The sequence below is a fragment of the Coturnix japonica genome, chromosome 5 (assembly GCF_001577835.2).
Source record: "Coturnix japonica isolate 7356 chromosome 5, Coturnix japonica 2.1, whole genome shotgun sequence".
Classification (NCBI taxonomy): Eukaryota; Metazoa; Chordata; class Aves; order Galliformes; family Phasianidae; genus Coturnix; species Coturnix japonica.
This window is the reverse complement of record NC_029520.1, coordinates 3,505,761-3,520,782: the sequence shown is the minus strand read 5'-3', so window position 1 is coordinate 3,520,782 and position 15,022 is coordinate 3,505,761. Positions and strand designations below refer to the sequence as shown.

General features: G+C 37.4%; 1 long non-coding RNA gene across 2 annotated transcripts in view; it reads left to right on the top strand.

The window, feature by feature from the left end:
- Positions 1-14,409, top strand: part of LOC107314331 — a 39,930-nt gene extending 25,521 nt beyond the window's left edge. Inside the window, exon 7 of one of the 2 annotated variants that reach the window (XR_001555357.2) lies at positions 13,800-14,409. This is a non-coding gene — a long non-coding RNA (uncharacterized LOC107314331). Of the gene's footprint in view, positions 1-11,363; positions 11,677-13,799 lie in introns of those variants that run through there. The other variant, XR_001555355.2, reaches the window with a different exon arrangement.
- The last annotated feature ends 613 nt before the right edge of the window (positions 14,410-15,022 follow it).

Sequence of the window (15,022 nt, the reverse complement as noted above, 5' to 3'; positions counted from 1 at the left end):
CTTAGTTGCAAATGTACATGCTGTGGGTTAGAACAGACAAGTCTTACTTCAGAAGCAAGCTTGAAGACTTCCATCTCTGGCAAACTGTTATTGTTGTTTCTGTGGCCCTTTGTCTGAGAATAAAACCTTAACAGAGATACTCAAATTTACTGCATTATACTTTGGAGAATTTCTGAGATTCTGATTCAAGGAAAGATGGCTCAATTTGTGATAACAGGGAGGAAAAGGTGAATGCACAGGAAATGTGCAGGAATGCAAACTGAGAGTGAAGAAACAGTGACTGTGAGCAAAGTTAAATGTCAGAAGTGCAAAAGAGACATAGAAGCAGAGATAATGGTTGGAGGGGAGTGAGCCAAAACATAAGGGGGTGTAGAAAAAGAGCGTAATGAAGAGAATCAGTTATGGGGGAACTTGCAAAATAATAAATGTTGGGAAAGCTCATTGAATCCTGGGAGAAGGTAACTTAACTGGAGAGTGGGGTTTGTTCAAGTACATTCATGTTTGCTCTGTTCTTTTCCCCCCTAAAAGTATGTGAGAAGTACATCTGAAGGGGCATTTGTGTTTAGGGAACGAATGGCAGAGGGAGAAGTGAGGAAGGGGGAGAAGGTGAAAAAAGAACGTGCAATTTTTTAAATCTGCTTTAGTGGTGCTGCCCAGCAAAGAGACTCTCAGGCTTCTGAGGGGAATACTTTTGATCTTCAGTGTTCTAAAATACTATCTGAGCAAAGAGCTGGTCTAAAATATACAAATTTGTGTACTTGTCTCTCCTGTCTGCGATCAGGTGATTCACTTTGCCCCCTTCTCTGCTTTTACCCCTTGCAAATGCATAAAAAAGTCAGTAGTGTTTGTATCTCATGGTTGCTTGTTCTGTTTCTCTGCCAGCTCTGAATCAGATGGCCAATCTAGAAAATACCTTCTCTGACCTCTTATTTTTTCCTCTCCTTCCTTTGAGAGCTTATTGCCATTTCTTTTCTTGATCCTTAGACAACCTCCCAGCTTGCCACTTTCTGTCAACAAAGAAACAAGCAGTCTCTTTTATCTGGTTTGCCTTTTGATCTATTCTCAGTTCTTTAAGTTATGACCTAGAAAAAAAAATAAAAAAGAGCAACAACAGAAAACAACAGGCATTGCCTAAATTGATGCTTAGGTGAAAATCAGACATTACCTGTACTAACAGTCCATCTTTGATGCAAGCTTATCTAACAGCTGTTGCTGGGATGACTGTCATTAATGAAATAAAAATAGTTGTTATAGAACCTTCTTTGCTGGGCAAGTGATGGCTCATTTGTTAACAGGAGTCAAACAATGAAACAGAAAAAAATATATAGTGATTAATGACTATTATTTATATTTTTTTTTTGTAAACAAGTTTGGACTCTAGAATGTAACCCTGACAGACATGTGAGAATTATACTGTAGTACAACAGTATAAAAGGACACAGTTATTACAGTAAAATCACTTTAATAGGAATCCCAGAAATCTGGAACTTGAAATTTCTGTTTCTGCTTGGACTCAAATAATAAAAATTCTTATTTTTGCCCTCATCCATATTTGACTCCTACAAAGTTGTTCCCCATCACTTAACAAATCAACTGCCTTTGCTGAGAGCCATCTACAGCTGCTAAAGCCCCTGCTCCTGCCCCAAAATGAAACCCTTTGAGCACCCTGTGGATTCATACGTATGATTCTCTTACCTTGCAGTATCTGTGCACGTTTCAAGTGCACAGTATTAAGAGTGTCTCGTTTAAGAAATGATCACTAAAAATACTCGCTCATTCTAATGTATAGCTTTCTTCTTTTGTCGCTGATTTTGAGACTTTGGTATCATTCTACAGGAAGGATTTTAAAGGTTTTCTATGGACTTTTAGTTCTATATAATTATTTGCTAAAATAACTTACTGATGACTTAATTGCTAAATCTATGTTTGGGGTGTACAAAGAACTAAGATTTAAAATGGTAAGCAACATGGTAATAAGGAGAGCTAAAAGCAAAGGCATCTCATTAGATAAAACAAGGAAAATGTTTGGGAGACTTTCCTGTGAACAAAAATTGGGATTGCTGCATTATTTTTGTCAACTCAAAATTGCATGGAATTATCCATGCAACTAATTAGAAGTCATTAGAAGTTATGTTGACATTTATCGATTTGGATGCAGCTTCTAGCTGCAAAAACTCAGTCAGCGTATAGATGAAGGTATCTGGACATGTTGGTGTGCTAAATCATAAGCTGTCTATTCCCAATCCTCTGCACTTGGTAAAACTTAAGGTTCCAGAACAACTTGCAGAAAGTGAGAAATGTTTGAAATTGGTTGCTGTCTGGATAGTACAATCAAGTTCTTCCTTGCCTATTTTCAGTAAATTAATAAATGTCTTTGTATTTCCAGTTAGTAAACACTGGAGAAAACTCAACTGTCGGTCAGTTAAGAATAGTTTTGAATGAGTTCTATCTTCTTAGTAAATATCAGAGAAGAACAGATAAGTAAACTTTTGAGTTCTTGTTTTGATTTGAACTTTAATCCTTTTTTAGTAACTTCAAGTAAAATTACAATAATGTAGGATGCTTTTTCTTTTAACAGTAAAACAGTTTTCTGACTCTGAGTTATAGAGCATTTCTTGTGTTGTTAACATGCCTCAAATACGAACCTGCACTCAAAAACCCGCAGGCAAATTTAACATCTTACTTTGTACGTTTTCAGGCAAAAGACAGTAATCAGTGCAGCTCTACAGATTCATTGCAAAGTTTGTATTGCAAGTGGTGAGATGCCTGACATAAATGCAAATCTGGTAAAGAAGCTAAGAACACAAATTCTTCCTTTTTAATGTTGCTGTACCACTTGCCTTTTTGTGCAAGAAACATTAAGGGAAATTTAAAACAGATTATATTTCATTCATTTATTCTTACTTTTACTTTTATTCTTGGGGGTTCTGCTGAAAACTGGAGCCAATTAAAATTGAAACTCCCTAAATATTTACTCCTAATCTAAAAGCTACTCACTTCAACTGGTGTGAGGTCAGGGTTATATGGAAATATATATTTGGAAATACATTAAAAATATGCAAAGTATTTCTTATATTTTAAAATACAGACACTGATTAAAGAATAATTTAAAGTTATAATTTTCATATTTAACAATACTAAACACGTGGTAATTTGGCCAGTGATAATTTCCTCTGGAATGTTTATTTGAGAATCTTCATATTAACTTATCTTTGCTAGGCTATTCCTGGGGTGAACTCTGTCGAAGCATTCTCTCGCCCGCCCTTTTTCTGCCCTGATTTGTGACTTAAAAAATGTCTTCTCTTGGCCAAAAATAAATACCAAAGATTTTTGTATAGAAACATACATGCATTGGCTTCAGAACGTTCTGGCTAGGTTACTTGTGTTGTCATATGCATATTCTGACATTCATTCTAAATTCAGTTGGCTTCAGTGGGAGGGAGGATGGAGTAAATAAAAGCTTTTTCCAATCTTTGGAATGTGTGAGAGTAGTGCTGATAGCCCTAAACCTTAAGCAGCAGTAGTAGATAATATCATAGATCTGTAAATGGGCCGTGTATCTTCATGGTTTTTGAAAGTCTGATGCTGCCTTTTAAATCAAAGTCAAAAGTTAATATATTTTTTTTCCTTTAAAAAAAACGAAAACTTTTTATTTACCACTGTAGTTGTTACACTAAGCAGTGTGCTGCTGACAAGTGTTTGTTTGAACTAATGATTATAAATATCATGAAGAATGATAATTTTCATTTACCCTACTGGCCAACCAAACTATCAGCACATAGGAGTAGCTTTTATGTCTTTTTCTTCAAGGTAAAGAACAAAATGCATTTTACAGAATAGTCAAAAAGTCTCCATTGACCAGTGTTGCTTATTGGTAATTTTAGGCTTAGCTTTTGATATTTTCCATATTTAATCATTTTCTTTCCCTTAGTTTTAGAACCAGTGTGTAAGCTACTATTTGCCTGAGATCTCGAGGCCACTAGCAATTTTTTTCCTCTTTAGTTGTTTTTGTTTAAGTTGGCAGGGAAGATTAAAAGTAAAATTAACTGTGTGGTTTTTGTTTGTTTGTTTTTGTTTGTTTGTTTGTTTTTTGTAAGAACAATGATTTTTAAGACAAAAACCATTTATGTGCAACTTACAAGCTCATCAGCTTTATTTAAGTGACAAGTATTTATTAAGTACGAGGCCAGGAGCCCACATCTGTAAGTTAAAATTTGTTATTATTGATAGGAAGGAGGATAGACAAAGTAAGATAGCCCTTGATCCAGGTATTGCCAATACCAGAAACTTCAGAAATTGGATGAATATTTTAAAGTATTTGTAGGGTATGCCTGGGTGTACGTCTTCTGTCATCTTGTGTCATAAATCATTAGGGAATATGAGTAAGACTCATGTTTAAGTTATTATTTATGATATGAAGATTACTTATTGCTGAGAGGAAATGCTGATGTCCCTCAATTCTCTTGATGAGTTGTATGCGCTCAGTTGTTGAGTTTATTATTAGTTTGGGATGTGAGATGTTTAACTTCTTAAAGTTTGTGTAAAAATGGGGTAATAATGCCAATGTGCATCTCCAGAGTACCACTAGAATGAAATAAATACATCTTTAGGCTAATGAGTGCTACAGTCCTTGTTCATTAAGACATTCTAGACTAACAAAATGAGAGGAAGCTGTTCCAGTTTCATGCTGATGCTTAGGAAGAAATGAACACTGTTACATTAACAGATCACATATTGTTTTGTTATTTCAATAGTGTTACACTACTGTAAGTCAGTAGCAGGGGTTCTTCTACTTTTTACAGTGTTGTCTAAAGCACCGCTGTCATATCATAGTAATAAAACCTCACTCATCTCTAGATTATCATATTAGTGCATTGGTATTGGAACTTGAGCAATTCCAGTGTCATTTTTGCCCTAGAGTATCCAGGAACCAACCCCTTCAAAAACTGCAGGTTTGGGTCTGGTGTCCTACTTTGCACTTTTTACTGTTTCAGACACTAGTAGCAAAGGGACATTGCATAGATGGTTAAAGAAGTTTCAGTGGGACTACTCAGTTGATCTGAGTCTGTATTTTAGAAGAGAACCACAAGATCAAACTGCAGACCATTGTGTGCCATTACAATTACTGTTCTGCTAAAGCATCTTATTAAACAATAATGCATTAATGTTCACTGATGAGGTCTGTCAGCAGACAGGTGGTGTTGAGTCTCTGTAGTTCTTTGTGAGGGTAGGATTTGGTATCCTTCTCAGTAATCCATCCTTGTACTTCCTATTAAACTTGATACAGTTTTTCCCCTTTGTTTTGAAAGCTTCCTGGAAGATTAAATACAACTATGTACTATACTTGAGGGGAAAAAAAAAAAAGAGGCAATATACTCCCAAACCCCAGAATAATGCTCTTTCACATTTCACTGTGATCTTTGTGTCTGTTTTCCTTCACTGCTCACAGAGGAGGCATTTTCTGTGTTTGGGGAGGAAAAAAATAGGATCTGTTGGTAAAGACATCATGATTTATGTCAGTGGGTAGCATTTGGGCAGGCATGAGTCTTTATTTTTAAGTTAGCTTTGAACCAAATGTTGCCTACTGCAGATTTAAAAATGGTGAGACAGTACGTAGTATTCCTTCAATGAATCTGCTGATCATGTCTGGTAATGTCAGCGATGACTTGTATCTCCTTCTCTGCTATTTAGGTTTCTTTGAAAATATAGGAGGCTGTCTCTTTCAAACTGATGTTGCACGTATTTGCTAGTTTTGAGTGAAAAGTTAGTGGTAAAGCAGCCAGGAGGGTGGTCAGAAAAGTGAAGAGACTGCACTGAAGAGAGTACAGACTGGGAAGCCCAGAATATCAGTGGAAGCTAATGAACTTTCTTCTGGGCAATTCTGGTGTGCGGACTGTGTGAATTGTATGGCCTGTAAAGAGTTAAAAGTGTTTGTTTCACAGGAAATTGGAAGAAATTTATGTGCGCAAGTGAAACTGAAAGGTCGAATGTGTGACTCATCTCTATTGACAGATGGAACGAGCATAACATAAGAAGACAGTGACTAGAAAACAAGCAGGTTGTGTGAAAGTATTTTTAGAGACTAATTTCTACCCAGCTGTGTCTTCCATGAATGGAAGAAGTTTGTCAAAGTTACCTACAAGTTACCTAATACCTACCTAGTGGAAATTAATTGCGCTGATATGATTTAAATGCGTACTTAATCTCTTGGGATAAAGACAGAATTAACGTTTTCAAGAATTCTACCTGAGTTTTAAAAGCTGTAGGAAATTGAGACTTAGGAGAACATATAAGTTTTTATTAGTGATCCCTAACTTTTAAATGCTCGCTCTAATTTAGTTCCCCTGTTGACTCTCACTTCTGTGCTCTTTTCCCCTCTCAACCTATGTCGTCTTCAGCTTAAAATATCAGGATATACCCTACTTGCTTGTTATATAATTATGAATCACCCTTGTTGGCTTAAACTTTTCTCAGTCCTATATGTTGTCACTTTTTGTGTTGTTTGAATTGAGATTTAGCCTCTTCGCTTTGAGTACTGCATTGTGGGAATTTGATGCAGTGACAAAGAAAGTGATGCTGAAGTGTGTGTGTAATTTACTTAGGAGTATGAGGATAAAGAGTTGCAATACTTTATAGGATACATTAATTTTGTTGAGCAAGAAAAAAATAGTATAGAAGCCCGTGCTGTATGGTATTCAGGTACCAAAGAGTCTTCAGCAAACTACAGATGTGAGCCATGTGGTGAAGTATATTATGAACGCTTTGCTTTCTTGCCTCTTAGGATGAGCAGCTTGGGCATATAAAGCAGTTTAGCATGTGTCCTTTAAAATACTCAAGGCTTTTAATTTAAGAATGTCTGAGGCAACAAACTCAAAAATTAAGAACTGCAATTTGTCCTACCTTGATATATTTCTGTGGCTATTTGGCCACAGTCAGATCTGAAAAAAATATCTTCTATTAATGCATGGAAACTTTATAAGTTAACATGGCACCTTCTGTGCCTCTGCTCCTATCTAGGTGGAAGAACTCAAATTGCCAGGAACCTGACCACAGAACATTGTGAGGATATGACAGAAGCTTTGTGTCCACCTTCTCAGCTTTCTAGATGTCCTCAGTATAAGTTATACTCCAGTTAGAGTCTGTATATCTTGTATATTTATCTCTATAGTTATGTTATGGGATCTCCATAGATGTAAGGAATTGGTCATGTAACGTACCATGGTTAGAGTTAGGAGGGCAACTTCGAACAATGAAATGTTCAAAATCTGATGTTCTTTTTTACAAGAAAATATTCAATAAATTAAATCCACATATTTACTGTCATGTGAAATCAGTGACTAACAGTGTAAGTAAGGGTATGGATAAATCCCTCTGGTAGCATGGCATATTGTTGCAATTACTATATTTGCAGCACAACTCTGTTAAGATGCAGGATCTATGAAGATGAATAGCATAACTTGCTCATTAGAGTGGGGAGCAGGGAGCAACAGAAGAACTGTGCGCTGCAGAAGCAGGATATCTTGTTGAAATAAGCACACACACACACACACACACACACACACATCTATATATATATAGTGTATTGTAAGGCTTACATCCAGCATATATGTTGTTGGTCTACTCCTCTTAACAAAATAAAGAGCCTTTTGTGAGTAATCCTGTATCATTCCTTCAGGAATGATGTACTAATGGAAATCCTTGATATTAATGAAGTATTGAGTGATAAGAATTAAATGGGAGAGGTAATTGAGCAAATTTGATAATTATGACTGATGAAAATACAACAGCAAGCACGTAAATTGAGATGTTAAGCAGGATTTGACTTCCTTTTGTCAAGTAATGCTCATCATTGCCTCTTTTGTTGTAAGTTATTGCTTTCTCAGCATTTTAAAAATTCCGTGTATTCACTTGCATTCTTACAAAAGTGTTTTCTCAGCTTTCTTTGAAAAATCTGTGGGAGAATACTGTTTCACATTACAAATATAAACTGAGATCTAAGATTCCAAGCATAACCAGAATTTGCTTTAAATATATGAAGAAGCTGGCAGGTTACTGTCAAAGTAAAAACCGCAGTAGTGGGTGCCTAAGATCTTTTTTTTTTTTTTTTTTTTCCTTTTAAAAAGAAGGGAATGTTCCAACTGCTGCCAGTAAAAGGTAGAACACACGCCCTAACTTGATGGCTCAGGAGTGGAGTGTTCCAACATTTGCTGCAAGTCAGCGCTACTTCTGTGCTGGAGGGGGATTATGCTGATTCATACCATTGATGGGAGGCAGATTGTTGAGGCCAGTATAGCATACCCCTTTTTCCTCTGGTTTTGTGTGATCAGTAATGATGTGTACAGAAAAAAGCCCCTGTCTGTGGTATAATTTTCCATAATCTGCCAAGCCTTTCATGGTTGTAGTTCAAAATCATGTCTGCATGAAGTGTTTTGCAGTTTAAAATCCTCCATTTGTTTAAAGCTCATTGAGCAACAAGTAGCTGCAAATCACTTGAAGCAGTTCTTGGCACTGTGGCAAAATGTCAGAGTCCTGCAGCCAAAGAAGAATTTGCAGGTCATTAATAAGTTGTTTTTACTCGTGGCTAAGAGCAAAGAAGATATTACTGAACAATGAGAAAATAAATACAGTGTTGCAGATCTCTAACTTTAGGAGAATCTGTGCCTGGAAGAAAATCTTGATTGTTTCGCCAACACTAAATTCACTCCAAGTCTTTTTCTTGTTTGCTTTAGATTCTCATTTACTTGGACAAAATTTGGAAAACCTTTCTTCATGTATATTCTTTTGTGTCTATACCTCTTGCATGTCTTTATCGGAGGACGTAATGTCCTTAACTAAAACCACAGCTAATTAGGCAGTTATTACTGAGCTTCATCCCTCATTAGCAGCGCAGTAACTAATCTTCAGCATTTAGGTACTGGTTCTGCTTTTTGTGAAGATAGCAGCTGTACTTCCTGGCTGATTTGGGACTGTGTCTTATTTTGGGAGTCAAATCTTCTGTAGATAAACTCCTGCAATTCCTGCATGTGCCTTTGAGTTGAAAAACAAATATATTATTTGAGGAAGAATAGAATTATCTGCTGTACAAGCAAATCTAATGAAACTCTCAGGTTTGGGCCATACATGTTGTGATATGACTGCTGAAGTGGAAAAGGAGCAAACTGAGGTGAAAGAATTTAAATCCCATCTGAACAGAACTAAATTGAATAACCAAAAAAAGTAAACAAAGGTTCATACAACTGTATGCATGGATGATGACAAAGCTGGCTGTCTTATGATAGTCACCTTTTAGATCTTTGTAGAATTCTTCTTTCCTGTTTTCACCCTTTTCTCCCCACTCTGCATTACGTTGTTAAGCAAAATTAAAAGTACCTTTCTAGCTAAAAGTCTGGTAATAGTCTTGCATGCATGCCAAGAAATATACACAGCATTGCAGGTTTTTGGAAACAGCAATAGAAATACTGTAATTAAATTTTAATAGGTGCTTTCACTTAGTACAATGACTTGTCTTCAGTATTCCATAATAGATATTGAAAACTTCGCTATCAGAGTATTATTACACAGGTAACACAAGCTCCCACACATTCCTTTGGGAATTTTTGGGCTGCTGCAACTCCTATGAAAGCAGGAACAGAAAAAGGTTTTCTTGAAAGGTTGTACAGAGAAATTGATGGAATTTGTATCCAGTTAATGGGGTAGCCAGGCATACTTCTGTAAACTGACACAGCAATATATGAAGGTACCCTTGCTACTTAAAGGTCACAGGTACAGAGGTCGCATTCCCTCCAAGTGAAATTGTGTTGATTGCTTTTTCCCCTTGCTTATCAAAAAAGATGATGCAATGTGTGGACGGATATCATTATGCTGAAGATTTTTCTGTGTCTAATTAGTTTGTTTATGCTTTTCTGAGGACTTACCAGCTGTTGGTGTAGGAGTAGCACTGTGTGTTAATAGTATTTATCTTTTAACCTCTGTTGCTGCCTTCAGTGAATTTAATGTGAATATTTTCTTGACTGTACATATGACAGCATTTTTGGAAAATGGGTTGGGCAGCAGTGCTGAGAGAGAAGAGCCTAGATATCCAACATAAAATTGTCTACTTTGAGTTTACATGGCATTGAAGAGGGCTGGAATACTCTCATAAGTCCCTTTGACTCTTGCTGATGTGCTTGTTAGAATAACTAGTGGTACTTGTAGGCCCAGTGAGTTAACGAATAAAGATCTGTGTGTCAGAAAACCTCCCCAGATGTGTTGACTTACTAAATCAGCTTAGTCTTTGATCTTGGTGTTATTTGGTAGGCCAGAATTTGCATACCTTATATCACATGACAAAGCTCAGCACTTTCAGAAGAGAATATCTTGAATATCAAGAGGTGGGCAGTGGAAAGGGAAGGAAGTACTGAGAAAGGCAGGCATCACGTTGCTGGCTATAGACTCTTGGTATGCACTTTGAATATGCTAATCTTCTCAATTTATTAGCACTTACCATTGGTACATGTCTGCTATGCACTTCACATCCTGGGGAAAACAGCAGAATTCTTGGTAGTGTAGAAGGGAGGTGAGTTTACTCCAAAGTTGCATTACTGTAATTAGTGATGCCTTTGTAGGTAAATGAATGTGGGTGGAAAATTTCACACTAGCATCTAATCTAAGTTTGCCCGCTTTAATTTCAACCCATTTCACCTAGTCCTATCACTGACTGCCAGTGTTAAAATTCTATCTCCTTCCTGATTATAAGCTGCTTTTAAGTATTGGAAGGCCACAATGAGGTTTCTCTGGAGCCTAATCCAGGTTGAACGAGCCCAGATTCCACAACCTTTCTTCATAAGAGAGATTTTCTGATAATCTTTGTGGCTTTCCTCTGGACCCACTCTAACAGCAGTAATCTACCATTCAAATCCATCTCTCTCCATTTTAGAGATAAGGATGTGATGCACAACTGCGTCAAAGGCCTTGCACAATTCTGGGTAGATGGCATCAGTTGCCCTTCGTTTGTCCATTGATGCCCTTAACTCCATTATAGGTGGCCACCATCTGCTGTGCTGTCTCAGATCATCTCCTCATCTTCCATGAGCATTAGCGTAGCATCCTAGAGGAACTTCTCTATGATCTTCCCAGGCACAGAGGTGGGGCTCACTGGCCTATAGTTCCCTGTGTCTTCCTTTCTCCCTTTCATAAAAATTTCCCTTTTTACAGTCACTGGGGATTTTTCCTGACAGCTGTGACTTCAAATATGATCAAGAATGGCTATGGCAACCCCAACCGAAATAGCCAGTTTCCTCAGGACCTTGTGGTGTATGTCACCTGGCTTGACAGACTTGTACATATTCAGTCTCACAAGGTAGTTGTGTTTCTCTTCTCTACAGGTTGGCATTTCTGTATTCTTCCCAGGCCATGTGTTCTGAAGGCATCTAAGGAGACTAAAAGGATTTCTTTCTTATCATAATACAGAACATGGCTGAGAGAAGCAGGAGATGATGGAAGAAAATGACCAAATATAATCAGCATTGTGATTCAAGCTCCTGCTGAAAGGTTCTGTTCTAGCTATATAGTATGCAGATCATTTTACTGTATGATCTGACTATAGAAACTTGTAGCTACTAGTCTGTTAGTGTGTAGTTGTGCAGTGTTCTGCACCGTACCTCTATCAGTTGATGCTTCTGCTAGCTCATTAATTATTCCTCATACTATGGCAAAGCCAGGCACAAGTGCTGTATTTACCAAACAAAGTAATAACCTGCAGTTTATTAATCTGAGAGCTGGAGCCTTTGCTTTTAATATATGACACAGAAAGAAATTAATTCTATCTAAAATCACTGTGCATATTAAGTGAGTGAAAAGAGACGTCAGTGGCTTCTCATGATATCTAAAGTCCCTTAGTTACAGCAATAGCTGTTTGCCTAATAATTCAGTGAGCCTGTTTTTTTGTTTTGTTTTTGCTTATTATTTAAATGAACATACTCATTTTACCTGCAAATGCCAAATGACTAATGAGTAATGACATGAAGAAATAGCAAAGTTGATCATTCTGCTGGATCTATTATTTTTTTTTCCCTCTGCATATATTCTGATATTCAAGGGAAACTAAGAATGCATGTAGTTCTCTGCTGATAATCATGGGATCAGAACATGACAGAAAATAAGCTGTATGACAGACAACAGTGAAAAACACAGCTATAAAAGTGCATTTATTAATAGGCCATGTAGCCTGAAAGTAGCTAGTTAGGAGAAGTACTATGTTGTTGATAGTAATAAGGGTAAAGAAACACTGGAGGAAGCATCCTTGTAGCTTAATCAATGATCAACACGTGACCATAGCTCAGAAATTGTTTAAAATTGTTCCAAATGAGGAATAACTGACGTCAAGGGCTTGCTTATCTTCTTACTGGGTTCAGACTCTGGCTGCCCCCAGTGACAAAATTACTAATAGAGCACTTAGTCTTTCACAAAATGGTCTGCTGTGTGGTGGTGTTTTTTTTCCTACTTGCACTTCACTTTATTCATGGGAGGGTCTCAGGTGCCCGTAAAGGGCGAATCTGTGTTATGCTGGTCAGGCTAGATCTTACTGGTATCAAGAGATAAGAAAACCAGGAACAATTAATGGTGCACCGTTATCGTGGAATTGCACCTGCACACTTTAAGCCGTAAATGATATCTGGTCAATAATGGTGGCTTTTTTTTTTTCCCTGTAGTAGTACAGCACAGGTAAAGGGTGAAACTCTTTTTGCCCCTGAGACCAAAGTTGTTTAGTAGAACTCTTTCTGTTGAGGATGGGTGGTGTCGGGATGGCCCCAGTCTGCAGCTCCAACTCCATTTTAGGGAAGGACTCGTTGATGTGGGGTGGAATAGGGATTACCAGAACATCAGAGGTGCTGTGTTGATGCTACAAGATGCCCCAAATCTTAGTTGCCTGGTGACTGCTTGCGATCACATTTAGAAGATATTCCTGAGAATCACAGGTCCAGGATTAATTTCTGATGTGTTGTACTCAACTTCCGAGGACGTACTAATTTGAGCTCTGAGTCAGGAAATGGTTCATTCCATGGAATTTTCCTGGCTATTTCTGACCATGTGACTGAACATCCCTGATGCTCAGAAGGGTTATTAATTTTTTTAAGAGATCCTAAAAGCAAGTCTGAAGTCTGTCTTCTAGAAACAATCAAAATGGGGAAAGAATTTGTCTTGAGTGAACAAATGTGACACGTCTGTGACTGTTTAAAAGTATTGTTTACGTAAGAATTATGTAGTTTTCCATTGAACCTGTTAAATGGAAATGCATTTAGAGAAACTAATGTGAGAAAAGGAAGAGTGGATAGTATCACCCATGAAAAGGGTAGAACTTGAGTTAGTTCTGTTCCAGCAGCTGGTCTGTTTTTGTGAATGATTTTTCATGTTAATGGTGTTGAAGCAAAGGATGGAGCAGTGAGCACACTACTGCAAAAGGAACAAAGCTAATCAGTAAGGACATAAAGATTTCTTCATATTATGTGAAAAGTGTCTGATGGCTCAGCAACTGAAGGACAAAACAAGTCTTCTGCCTGTGCCATAAGATATAGTGGGTGACCTTGGATGTTACCTGCTGTCCTTCAGTTTTCCACTCTTTTGCAGTTTCATAGGTTTTCAGCCTGCCTATTTCCTTTTTGTTTCAAGTAAAGCAAGATTCCAATGAACAACAGCTTCTCTTACTCTACTGAGACATCACGCATATCCTGAAAGCCACCTATTCTTTGTCAGGAATATGACAGAATCATCTGAAAAATATCTTACGATCATGCTTGCTCTTTTTTTAATTTTTCTTTTAGTGTAATCACCTGTTACAGAAATGCTAAGGCTAAATAGGTAGAGCTGCCTGGACTACTTTCTTCTTCAAGTGTTGAACATATGGAATAATAATTTGTTCCAAAGACAGGATCTGGATAGTTTGACTAAACTTTTCCTGTCTCCATGTCACTGATTTGAAATGGAGTGCTACTGGAAATAATCAGCCAGCACTTGGGGTTACAGGTTTGTTTAATGAGTAAACACCTGAGGAAACTGCATATGAGATTTGCAGTTTGCTTAATTTTTCTCCCATTGTTTTAGCCTTTGTCATTGCAGACAGACCAGCTACAAATCCTGCCAGCTAGAAACTGTTAGCAGATGTGCTGTCTTTTCAGTGTTTCAGCTGTGCAGGATCTGTTAGGTCTACCACAGATATCCTTCTTGAGTTTTTGGAATGTAGCTGGTTCTCAAACGTCTATAGTTCTCACAAATGAGTTTTCCATCTGCCCTCTGTTCTTTCCATCTTATTAACTCTGTTAGAGAAGTGGATAACTTCCCTAGCTTGTGACTTGGGATCATGGACCTGGCAAGACTTTTCAGTATATTTTTCAAGTTCTTTTAGTTTTTTATTTATTTTCTTATTTTTGATAAGTGCATTGGTTGGATACATTTCTTCAGTAGGTAAAATTGCAGTGGCTGACACTCCCAGTTAGACCTGCCAGAGCATTGCTAGAAATCCAACTATATCCTACTCTGTGCATAGCTAAATTACAGGTTTGTGTTTTGTTTTTATGAATACAACTCGATTGATGGATGGCTTCATTATTTTGCTCTGTGATAGTCAAGGTTTCATAATGCTCAGTAATTTATTGACATAGGAACATTCATAGGTGTTTGCTCTCCCTTAAGAAGTGAGACATTCAATAGTAGATAAACCAGGATGTGTTGGTAAAATTAGAATAAAAACACTATTGGAGAGCTTTCATACTTACTGTATGCAGTCTGTTTTACTTTCTGTTGTTTGAATTGGGGTAATACCGTATTGCGCATGCAACCAAGAAATCACAGTGCTGGGAGAAAACAGGGCTTACAATGGTGTCCAATCCCTGGAAGAGTTTCTATGGTGAGAGCATCTCTTTCCTGTTTTGTCCTTTGTACAATACCCACTCACTTTATCACTGCAGCTACTTTAGCCTGCATGCCAAATGAATTGTTAAAAGTCAAATCTAGCCCCCCTGGCAACAGGAAAGCACTCCTTGACTTT